We start from the raw sequence: 13,058 nt of genomic DNA, 5'->3' as shown, positions 1-13,058 counted from the left end.
GAGATTCATCTCAAGGGTGCATCAAGACCACTTCTATGAAGTTGTGGCCATGAAGAAGGTGATCCCCGAGGTCCCTTTCAAACTCAAAAAGAGTAAATATCCGGAGATCCGACATGAGATCCGAAGAAGAGGTTGGGAAGTTCTTACCAACCCCATTCAACAAGTCGGAATCTTAATGGTTCAAGAGTTCTATGCCAATGCATGGATCACCAAGAACCATGATCAAAGTGTGAACCTGGACCCAAAATTTGGCTTACAATGGCTCGGGGAAAATGCTTAGATTTTAGTCCAAAAAATGTAAGGTTGGCATTCAACTTGCCCATGATGCAAGGAGATGAACACCTTTACACTAGAAGGGTCAACTTTGATCAAAGTTGGACCAAGTCCTCATAGACATTTGTGAAGAGGGCGCTCAATGGAAGAAAGATTCAAGAGGGAAGCCAGTTCAACTGAGAAGGCATGACCTCAAGCCCGTGGCTAGGGGATGGTTGGAGTTTATCCAACGCTCAATCATTCCCACTAGCAACCGATCCGAAGTCATTATAGACCGGGCTATCATGATTTATAGCATCATGATTGGAGAGGAAGTAGAAATTCATGAGGTTATATCCCAAGAACTTTATAAGGTGGCGGACAAGTCCTCTACCTTGGCAAGGTTAGCCTTCCCTCATCTCATTTGTCACCTCTGTAATTCAGTTGGAGTTAACATAGAGGGAGACATCCTCATTGATGAGGACAAGCCCATCACTAAGAAAAGGATGGAGCAAACAAGAGATCCCACTCATCATGAAATCCCTGAGATGCCTCAAGGGATGCACTTTCCTCCACAAAACTATTGGGATCAAATCAACACCTCCCTAGGAGAATTGAGTTCCAACATGGGACAACTAAGGGTGGAGCACCAAGAACATTCCATCCTCCTCCATGAAATTAGAGAAGATCAAAGAATCATGAGAGAGGAGCAACAAAGGCAAGGAAGAGACATTGAGGAGCTCAAGCACTCCATAAGATCTTCAAGAGGAAGAACAAGCCGCCATCACTAAGGTGGACCCGTTCTTTAATCTCCTTATTCTTTATTTTTCTGTTTTCAAATTTTCATGCTTATGTTTATCTATGTTTGTGTCTTATGATCATTAGTGTCTTAGTGTCTATGCCTTAAAGTTATGAATGTCCTATGAATCCATCACCTTTCTTAAATGAAAAATGATCTTAATTGAAAAAGAGAAGAATTGCATGAATTTTGAATTTTATAACAGATTAATTATTTTGATGTGGTGGCAATACTTTGACTTCTGAATGTATTCTTGAACAGTACATATGTCTTTTGAATTTGTTGTTCATGAATGTTGGCTCTTGAAAGAATGATGAAAAAAGGAGACATGTTACTGAGGATCTAAAAAATCATAAAAATGATTCTTGAAGCAAGAAAAAGCAGTGAATACAAAAAAAAGAGAGATTATGTGCGAAAAAAAAGAGAGAGAGAAAGCAAGTAGAAAAAAAAGCCAAAAGGCAAGGGTAAAAATAAAGTCATGATCCAAGGCAAAAAGAGTGTGCTTAAGAACCCTGGACACCTCTAATTGGGGACTCTAGCAAAGCTGAGTCACAATCTGAAAAGGTTCACCCAGTTATGTGTCTGTGGCATGTATGTATCCGGTGGTAATACTGGAAGACAGAGTGCTTTGGGCCACGGCCAAGACTCATAAAGTAGCTGTGTTCAAGAATCATCATACTTAACTAGGAGAATCAATAACACTATCTGGATTCTGAGTTCCTATAGAAGCCAATCATTCTGAATTTCAAAGGATAGAGTGAGATGCCAAAACTGTTCAGAGGCAAAAAGCTAAAAGCCCCGCTCATCTAATTAATACTGATCTTCATAGATGTTTTTGGAATTCATTGCATATTCTCTTCTTTTATCTTATTTAATTTTCAGTTGCTTGGGGACAAGCAACAATTTAAGTTTGGTGTTGTGATGAGCGGATAATTTATACGCCTTTTGGCATTGTTTTTAGTATGTTTTTAGTATGTTTTAGTTAGTTTTTATTATATTTTTATTATTTTTTAGTTAAAATTTACTTTTCTGGACTTTACTATGAGTTTGTGTGTTTTTCTGTGATTTCAGGTATTTTCTGGCTGAAATTGAGGGACCTGAGCAAAAATCTGATTCAGAGGCTAAAAAGGACTGCAGATGCTGTTGGATTATGACCTCCCTGCACTCGAAGTAGATTTTCTGGAGCTACAAAAGCCCAATTGGCGCGCTCTCAATTGCGTTGAGAATTAGACATTCTGGGCTTTCCAGCAATGTATAATAGTCCATACTTTGCCCCAGATTTGATGGCCCAAACCGGCATTCCAAATCAGCTCAAGACTGCCCGGCGTTAAACGCCGGAACTGGCACAAGAATGGGAGTTAAACGCCCAAACTGGCACAAAAGCTGGCGTTTAACTCCAAAAAAAGTCTCTACACATGAAAGCCTCAATGCTCAGCCCAAGCACACACCAAGTGGGCCCGGAAGTGGATTTTTATGTCATTTACTCATTTTTGTAAACCCTAAGCTACTAGTTATCTACAAATAGGACCTTTTACTATTGTATTTGACATCCTGGAACCTTTTGATCACTTTAGATCTGAGGATCATCTTTGGACGTCTAGTTCTTAGATTATGGGAGGCTGGCCATTTGGCCATGCCTAGACCTTGTTCTTATGTATTTTCAACGGTGGAGTTTCTACACACCATAGATTAAGGTGTGGAGCTCTGCTGTACCTCGAGTGTTAATGCAATTACTATTGTTCTTCTATTCAATTCAGCTTATTCTTGTTCTAAGATATTCATTCGCACCCAAGAACATGATGAATGTGATGATTATGTGACGCTCATCATCATTCTCACTTATGAACGCGTACCTGACAACCACTTCCGCTCTACAAGCAAACAAGGCTTGAATGTTTATCTCTTGCATTCCTTAATCAGAATCTTCGTAGTATAAGCTAGAATTGATGGCGGCATTCAAGAGAATCCGGAAGGTCTAAACCTTGTCTGTGGTATTCTGAGTAGGATTCGAGGATTGAATGACTGTGACGAGCTTCAAACTCCTGAAGGCTGGGCGTTAGTGACAGACGCAAAAGAATCACTGGATTCTATTCCAACCTGATTGAGAACCGACAGATGATTAGTCATGCTGTGACAGAGCGCGTTGAACATTTTCACTGAGAGGACAGGACTGTAGCTATTGACAACGGTGATGCCTAACATACAGCTTGCCATGGAAAGGAGTAAGAAGGATTGGATGAAGACAGTAGGAAAGCAGAGAGACGGAAGGGACAAAGCATCTCCATACGCTTATCTAAAATTCTTACCAATGAATTGCATAAGTATCTCTATCTTTATTTTATGTTTTATTCATCTTTTAATCATTAATCCTCCATTACCATTTGAATCCGCCTGACTGAGATTTACAAGATGACCATAGCTTGCTTCATACCAACAATCTTTGTGGGATCGACCCTTACTCGCGTAAGGTTTATTACTTGGACGACCCAGTGCACTTGCTGGTTAGTTGTGCGAAGTTGTGATAAAGAGTTGAGATTGCAATTGAGCGTACCATGTTGATGGTGCCATTGATGATCACAATTTCGTGCACCAGCTGGCCTCTCGGCCCTGCCTGGACCTTCATCACTTATGAATTTTCCACGGTGGAGTTTCTACACACCATAGATTAAGGTGTGGAGCTCTACTGTTCCTCGAGTATTAATGCAATTACTACTGTTTTCTATTCAATTCATGCTTATTCTTGTTTTAAGATATCCATTCGCACACAAGAACATGATGAATGTGATGATTATGTGGCGCTCATCACCATTCTCACCCTATGAATGCGTGCTTGACAACCACTCTGTTCTACATGAAAACAAGCTTGAATGTATATCTCTTCGATTCTTGGTCCACGACGCATGGTTGCCTCTCCTGACAACAGAGCCTTCCATTCCGTGAGATCAGAGTCTTCGTGGTATAAGCTAGAATCAATTGGCAGCATTCTTGAGATCCGGAAAGTCTAAACCTTATCTGTGGTATTCCGAGTAGGATCTGGGATGGGATGACTGTGACGAGCTTCAAACTCATGACTGTTGGGCGTAGTGACAGACGTAAAAGGATCACTGGATCCTATTCCAACACAAGTGAGAACCGACAGATGATTAGCCCTACGTAACCCGTAGCTAGACCATTTTCACTGAGAGGACGGGAGATAGCCATTGACAACGGTGATACCCGAACATACAGCTTGCCATAGAAAGGAGTATGAAGGATTGGATGAAGGTAGTAGGAAAGCAGAGATTCAATAGGAATAAGGCATCTCCATACGCTTATCTGAAATTCTCATTAATGAATTACATAAATATCTCTATCTTTATTTTATGTTTATTTATCTTTTAATTATCAAAACTCTATAACCATTTGAATCCGTCTGACTGAGATTTACAAGATGACCATAGCTTGCTTCAAGCCGACAATCTCCGTGGGATCGACCCTTACTAACGTAAGGTTTATTACTTGGACGACCTAGTGCACTTGCTGGTTAGTTGTGCGAAGTTGTGAAAAAGAGTTGAGATTACAATTGTGCGTACCAAGTTGTTGTCGCCATTGAGATCACAATTTCGTGCACCAAGTTTTTGGCACCATTGCCGAGGATTGTTTGAATTTGGACAACTGACGGTTCATCTTGTTGCTTAGATTAGGTAATTTTCTTCTTGTTTCAACCTTTATTTTATTTTCAAAAATCTTTCAAAAATTTTTCTTCTTTTTCGTTTTTCCAAAATAATTTTCAAAAAAAAATTCAAATAAAAATTTAATAAAATCATAAAAACCAAAAATATTTTGTGTTTCTTGTTTGAGTCTAGTGTCAATTTTTAAGTTTGGTGTCTTGCATGTTTTAATTTTTCTAAAAATTTTTTTGAAAATTTATGCATAGCATTTTTCATGATCTTCAAGTTGTTCTTAATGAGTCTTCTTGTTTGATCTTCATATTTTCTTGTTTTGTGTCTTACCTTGTTTTTCATATGCATTTTTAGTTTGTTAGTGTCTAAGCATTAAAAATTTCTAAGTTTGGTGTCTTGCATGTTTTTCTTTTCTTGAAAATTTTTCAAGAATAAGTTATTGATGTTCATCATGATCTTCAAAGTGTTCTTGGTGTTCATCTTGACATTCATAGTGTTCTTGCATGCATCATTTGTTTTAATCCAAAATTTTTATGTGTTGAGTCATTTTGTGATTTTTCTCTTTCCTCATTAAAATTAAAAAAATCAAAAAAATATATTTTCCTTATTTCACTCATAAATTTCGAAATCTTTGGGTTGACTTAGTCAAAAAATTATAAAATTTGGTTGTTTCTTGTTAGTCAAGTCAAAGTTTCAATTTCAAAATTTATCTTTTTAAATCTTTTTCCAAATCAAATCTTTTCTTTTTCCTTTTATTATTTTCGAAAATTCTTTAAAATTAATTTTCAAAAATCTTTTTCTTAATTTCATCTTTTATTTTCGAAATTATACTAACAATTAATGTTTTGATTCAAAAATTTCAAGTTTGTTACTTTCTTGTTAAGAAAGATTCAAACTTTAAATTTTAGAATCATATCTTTTGATTTCTTGTGAGTCAAGTCATTAATTCTGATTTCAAAAATCAAATCTTTGTAATTTCTTCTTCAATTATATCTTTTCAATCATATCCTTTTTAAAAATAAATTTCAATCATATTCAATCATATCCTTTCACAATCATATCTTTTTTTTAAATCATATCTTTTCAAACTTTAATTTCAAAATATCTTTTTCTAACTTCTTATCTTTCAAAATTAATTTCAAAATCTTTTTCAAAACCACCTAACTAATTTTCTCTCTCTAATTTTTGAAAACTCCTCACCCTTTTTCAAAATTCTTTTAATTAACTAATTGTTTCAAATTTTAATTTTAATTTTATCTCTTCTCTTAATTTTCGAATTCTAACTAAATTTTAAAATAAAAACAAAAATATTTTCCTTTTCCTTTTAATTATTTTCGAAAACTCTCTCTCTCATCTTCTTCTATTTATCTATTTAATCACTAACACTCTTCTCTTCTTCTGATAATTCGAACCCTCTCTCCCTCTCTGTGTTTGAATTCTTCATATCTTCTCTTTACATCATTCTTCTATTCTTTTCTTCTTCTACTCACATAAAGGAATCTCTATACTGTGACATAGAGGATTCCGCTTCCTTTTCTGTCCTCTTCTTTTTCATATGAGCAGGAGCAAGGAAAAGGACATTCTTGTTGAAGCATATCTTGAACCTGAAAGGACTCTGAAGAAGAAGCTAAGAGAAGCTAAAGCACAACAATCCAGAGAAAACCTTACAGAGAATCTCGAAAAAGAAGTAATGGCCGAACCCAACAACAATGCAAGGAAGATGCTTGGTGACTTTACTGCACCAAATTCCAACTTCCATGGAAGAAGCATCTCAATCCCTACCATTAGAGCAAACAATTTTTAGCTAAAGCCTCAATTAGTTTCTTTGATACAACAGAATTGCAAGTTTTATGGACTTCCATCAGAAGATCCTTTTCAGTTCTTAACTGAATTCTTGCAGATCTGTGATACTGTTAAGACCAATGGAGTTGATCCTGAGGTCTATAAGCTTATGATTTTTCCTTTTGTTGTAAGAGACAGAGCTAGAATATGGTTGGACTCTCAACCTAGAGATAGCCTAAACTCTTGGGATAAGCTGGTCATGGCTTTCTTAGCCAAATTCTTTTCTCCTCAAAAGCTGAGAAAGCTTAGAGTGGTTGTTCAAACCTTCAGGCAGAAAGAAGGTGAATCCCTCTATGAAGCTTGGGAAAGATACAAGCAACTGACCAAAAAGTGTCCATCTGACATGCTTTCAGAATGGACCATCCTGGATATATTCTATGATGGTCTGTCTGAATTGTCTAAGATGTCATTGGACCATTCTGCAGGTGGATCTATTCACCTGAAGAAAACGCCTGCAGAAGCTCAGGAACTCATTGAAATGGCTACAAATAACCAGTTCATGTACACCTCTGAAAGGAATCCTGTGAGTAATGGGACGCCTCAGAGGAAGGGAGTTCTTGAAATTGATGCTCTGAATGCCATATTGGCACAGAACAAAATGTTGACTCAGCAAGTCAATATGATTTCTCAGAGTCTGAATGGTTTGCAAAATGCATCCAACAGTACTAAAGAAGCATCTTCTGAAGAAGAAGCTTATGATCCTGAGAACCCTGCAATGGCAGAGGTGAATTACATGGGTGAAGCCTATGGAAACACGTATAATCTGTCATGGAGAAATCATCCAAATTTCTCATGGAAGGATCAACAAAAGCCTCAACAAGGCTTTAACAATAATAATGGTGGAAGAAATAGGTTTAGCAATGGCAAGCCTTTTCCATCATCTTCTCAGCAACAGATAGAGAATTCTGAGTAGAACCCATCTAGCTTAGCAAACATAGTCTCTGATCCATCTAAGGCCACTTTCAGTTTCATGACTGAAACAAGGTCCTCCTTCAGAAACTTGGAGGCACAAGTGGGTCAGCTGAGTAAAAAGGTTACTGAAACTCCTCCTATCACTCTCCCAAGCAATATAGAAGAGAATCCCAAAAGAGAGTGCAAGGCCATAACCGTGACCAACATGGCTGAACCTAGAGAGAGTTAAAAGGCAATGATTCCCAGTGTGGAAGACCTCAGGGAACATCCACTGGCCATTAAGAAGTACCCCAATGAGGAACCAAAGGAATCTGAGGCTCATGAAGCTGAATGCCAAGCTATTTGGTAATGACACTTGGGAGGATGATCCTTCATTGCTCATTAATGAACTAAATACTTGGGTTCAGCAAATTTTATCTCAAAAGAAACAGGATCCTGGTAAATTCTTAATACCCTATACCATAGGCACCATGACCTTTGAGAAGGCTCTGTGTGACCTAGGGTCTGGTATTAACCTCATGCCACTCTTTGTAATGGAGAAACTAGGAATCTTTGAGGTACAAGTGATGAGCGGATAATTTGTACGCTTTTTGGCATTGTTTTTAGTATGTTTTTAGTATGATCTAGTTAGTTTTTAGTATATTTTTATTAGTTTTTAGTTAAAATTCACTTTTCTGGACTTTACTATGAGTTTGTGTGTTTTTCTGTGATTTCAGGTATTTTCTGGCTGAAATTGAGGGACCTGAGCAAAAATCTGATTCAGAGACTAAAAAGGACTGCAGATGCTGTTGGATTCTGACCTCCCTGCACTCGAAGTGGATTTTCTGGAGCTACCGAAGCCCAATTGGCGCGCTCTCAACGGCGTTGGAAAGTAGACATCCTGGGCTTTCCAGCAATATATGATAGTCCATACTTTGCCCACGATTTGATGGCCCAAACCGGCGTTCAAAGTCACCCTCAGAATTCCCAGCGTTAAACGCCGGAACTGGCACAAGAATGGGAGTTAAACGCCCAAACTGGCATAAAAGCTGGCGTTTAACTCCAAGAAGAGTCTCTACACGAAAATGCTTCAATGCTCAGCCCAAGCACACACCAAGTGGGCCCGGAAGTGGATTTTTATGTCATTTACTCATCTCTGTAAACCTTAGGCTACTAGTTCTCTATAAGTAGGACCTTTTACTATTGTATTGAGACATCTGGGTAGTTATCTCTGTTCTGATGCTATCTTAGATCACTGGGAGGCTGGCCATTCGGCCATGCCTAGACCTTGTTTTTATGTATTTTCAACGGTGGAGTTTCTACACACCATAGATTAAGGTGTGGAGCTCTGCTGTACCTCGAGTATTAATGCAATTACTATTGTTCTTCTATTCAATTCCGCTTGTTCTTGTTCCAAGATATCACTTGTTCTTCAACTTGATGAATGTGATGATCCGTGACACTCATCATCATTCTCACCTATGAACGTGTGACTGACAACCACCTCCGTTCTACCTTCGATTGGGTGAATATCTCTTGGATTCCTGATACACGATGCATGGTTGATCGCCTGACAACCGAGTGCTCGCCTGACAACCGAGCCAGCCATTCCGTGAGATCAGAGTCTTCGTGGTATAGGCTAGAACTGATGGCGGCATTCAAGAGAATCCGGAAGGTCTAACCTTGTCTGTGGTATTCTGAGTAGGATTCAATGACTGAATGACTGTGACGTGCTTCAAACTCCTGAGGGCGGGGCGTTAGTGACAGACGCAAAAGAATCACTGGATTCTATTCCGGCCTGATCGAGAACCGACAGATGGATAGCCGTGCCGTGACAGGGTGCATTGAACATTTCCACTGAGAGGATGGGAGGTAGCCACTGACAACGGTGAAACCCTTGCTTAAGCTTGCCATGGAAAGGAGTAAGAAGGATTGGATGAAGACAGTAGGAAAGCAGAGAGACGGAAGGGACAAGCATCTTCATACGCTTATCTGAAATTCCTACCAATGAATTACATAAGTATCTCTATCTTTATCTTTATGTTTTATTCGTTTATCACCATACCCATTTGAGTCTGCCTGACTAAGATTTACAAGGTGACCATAGCTTGCTTCATACCAACAATCTCTGTGGGATCGACCCTTACTCGCGTAAGGTTTATTACTTGGACGACCCAGTACACTTGCTGGTTAGTTGTGCGAAGTTGTAGTGATCACAATTTCGCGCTACCAAGTTTTTGGCGCCGTTGCCGGGGATTGTTGAGTTTGGACAACTGACGGTTCATCTTGTTGCTTAGATTAGGTATTTTTTTTTCGGAGTTCTTAAAGATGAATTCTAGAGTTTCATGATGATTTGTTGAAATCTGGCTGGCTGTGAAGCCATGTCTAATTCCATTGGACCGAGGTTTCAACTTATCATCACAAGAGCTTGTTGATTTCTATCAATCTTGCTTTTGGAGCAGTGATCTGCTAAGGCTTGGCTGGCCATTGGCCATGTCTAGTGTTTTGGACCGAAGCTTTCCTTGAAAGCTTGGCTGGCTGTGAAGCCATGTCTAATTCCTGGACCGGAGTCTTAGACTAGCATTGCACTGATTCCTGGAATTCTCATTAAGAACTTTGATATCTTTTTCCACTTAATTTTCGAAAAAGCACAAAAAAAAATTTACAAAATCATAAAAACAAAAAAATATTCTATGTTTCTTGTTGAGACACTAGTCTCATGTTAAGTTTGGTGTCAATTGCATGCATTCATTCATGTGTCTTAGTGATCCTCAAGATGTTCTTGATGATTTCTTACTCTAATCTTTAAATTCTCTTGACTTGAGTGTTTTGTGTGTCTCATATGCATTCTCATTAGTGTTAGTAGTATACAAACTGCTAAGTTTGGTGTCTTGCATGCATTGTTATTTGATTCTTGTTGCATTTTGATTTTTCCTTATTATTAAAAATCCAAAAATATTTGTAATTTGTGTCTTCTCAAGTCAATAATACAGAGAATTGAAGATTCAGAACATACAGCAGAGGAATTACACAGAAAAAGCTGGGCGTTCAAAACGCCCAGTAAAGAAGGACAGACTGGCGTTTAAACGCCAGCCAGGGTACCTGGTTGGGCGTTTAACGCCCAAAAGGGTATAGTTTTGGGCGTTAAACGCCAGAATGTGCACCATTCTGGGCGTTTAACGCCAGGATGGCACAAGAGGGAAGATTTTGTTTTCAATGCAATTTTTTTTCAAGTTTTCAAAGTTTTTCAAAATCAAATCTTTTTCAAATCATATCTTTTCAATCATATGTTTTCAAAATCAATTTCTTTCTATTTTTAAAAATACTTGCTATCAATTAATGATTTGATTCAACATTTCAAGTATGTTGCCTTTTCTGTTGAGAAAGGTTTAATGTTTGAATCATATCTTTTCTTCTTAGCCAAGTTTTTAATTTTCAAAATCAAATCTTTTTAAAATGTTTTTCAAATCATATCTTCTCAATCACATATTTTTAAAACTAATCATATCTTCTTAACCACATCTTTTTCAAAATAGTTTTCAATCAAATCTTTTTTATTTCTAATTTCAAAATCTTTTTCAAAAATCTCTTGATTTCTTTTCCACTTTCATTTTTGAAAATCAATTAGTGTTTTTCAAAAATGTTTTCAAAATCTTTTACTTAATTTTCGAAAATTACTTCCCTTCTTCTCACATCCTTCTATTTATGGACTAACACTATTCCTTAATGCAAAATTCGAACTCCATCTTCTTTGATATGTTCGAATTTTCTACTTCTGTCTTCTACTTTTCTTTTCCTCTGACACCTAAAGGAATCTCTATACTGTGACATAGAGGATTCCACATTTTCTTGTTCCCTTCTCTTTCTTATGAGCAGGAGCAAGGACAAAAGCATTCTTGTTGAGGCTGATCCTGAACCTGAAAGGACCTTGAAGAGAAAGCTAAGAGAAGCCAAAGCACAACTCTCTGTAGAGGACCTAACAGAATTCTTCAAAGAAGAAGAACACATGGCAGCCGAAAACAACAACAATGCCAACAATGCAAGGAAGGTGCTGGGTGACTTTACTGCACCTACTCCCGACTTCTATGGGAGAAGCATCTCTATCCCTGCCATTGGAGCAAACAACTTTGAGCTTAAGCCTCAATTAGTTTCTCTAATGCAACAGAATTGCAAGTTCCATGGACTTCCATTGGAAGATCCTCATCAGTTTTTAGCTGAATTCTTGCAAATCTGTGACACTGTCAAGACTAATGGGGTTGACCCTGAGGTCTACAGACTTATGCTATTCCCTTTTGCTGTGAGAGACAGAGCTAGGACATGGTTGGACTCTCAACCTAAAGAAAGCCTGGACTCTTGGGAAAAGCTAGTCAATGCCTTCTTGGCAAAGTTCTTTCCACCTCAAAAATTGAGTAAGCTTAGAGTGGAAGTCCAAACCTTCAGACAGAAGGAAGGAGAATCCCTCTATGAAGCTTGGGAAAGATACAAACAATTAATCAGAAAGTGTCCTTCTGATATGCTTTCTGAATGGAGCATCATAGGTATTTTCTATGATGGTCTCTCTGAACTATCCAAAATGTCTTTGGATAGCTCTGCTGGAGGCTCTCTTCATCTGAAGAAGACGCCTACAGAAGCTCAAGAGCTGATTGAAATGGTTGCAAATAACCAATTCATGTACACTTCTGAAAGAAATCCTGTGAACAATGGGACTAGTCAGAAGAAAGGAGTTCTTGAGATTGACACTCTGAATGCCATATTGGCTCAGAACAAAATATTGACTCAACAAGTCAATATGATTTCTCAAAGTCTGTCTGGAATGCAAAATGCACCAAGCAGTACTAAGGAGGCTTCATCTGAAGAAGAAGCCTATGATCCTGAGAACCCTTCAATGGAAGAGGTGAATTACATGGGAGAACCCTATGGAAACACCTATAATCCCTCATGGAGAAATCATCCAAATCTCTCATGGAAAGATCAACAGAGACCTCAACAAGGTTTCAACAACAATAATGGTGGAAGAAACAGGTTTAGCAATAGCAAGCCTTTTCCATCATCTTCTCAGCAACAGACAGAGAGTTCTAAGCAGAATACCTCTGACTTAGCAACCATGGTCTCTGATCTAATCAAAACCACTCAAAGTTTCATGACTGAAACAAGGTCCTCCATTAGAAACTTGGAGGCACAAGTGGGTCAGCTGAGCAAGAAAATTACTGAACTCCCTCCTAGTACTCTTCCAAGCAATACAGAAGAAAATCCAAAAGGAGAGTGCAAAGCCATCAACATGGCCGAATTTGGAGAGGAGGAAGAGGCAGTGAACGCCACTGAGGAAGACCTCAATGGACGTCCACTAGCCTCCAATGAGTTCCCCAATGAGGAACCATGGGAATCTGAGGCTCAAAATCAGACCATAGAGATTCCATTGGACTTACTTCTGCCATTCATGAGCTCTGATGAGTATTCTTCCTCTGAAGAGGATGAGTATGTCACTGAAGAGCAAGTTGCTAAATACCTTGGAGCAATCATGAAGCTAAATGACAAGTTATTTGGAAATGAGACTTGGGAGGATGACCCCCTTTGCTCACCAAAGAACTGGATAACTTGTCTAGGCAGAAACT

The 13,058-nt window shown here is 38.3% G+C and overlaps 1 non-coding gene across 1 annotated transcript; it reads right to left on the bottom strand.

Annotated features, from left to right (window-relative positions):
• Nucleotides 1-11,857: 11,857 nt before the first annotated feature.
• LOC112793890 (small nucleolar RNA R71) lies at nucleotides 11,858-11,965 on the bottom strand. Its single transcript, XR_003198578.1, has one exon. It is a non-coding gene; the product is annotated as a small nucleolar RNA R71 (small nucleolar RNA).
• Nucleotides 11,966-13,058: the final 1,093 nt, after the last annotated feature.

This window comes from Arachis hypogaea, chromosome 3 (assembly GCF_003086295.3).
Source record: "Arachis hypogaea cultivar Tifrunner chromosome 3, arahy.Tifrunner.gnm2.J5K5, whole genome shotgun sequence".
NCBI classification, from domain to species: Eukaryota; Viridiplantae; Streptophyta; class Magnoliopsida; order Fabales; family Fabaceae; genus Arachis; species Arachis hypogaea.
Note: the sequence above shows the minus strand (reverse complement) of the source record. Positions and strands in the feature narration are given on the sequence as shown.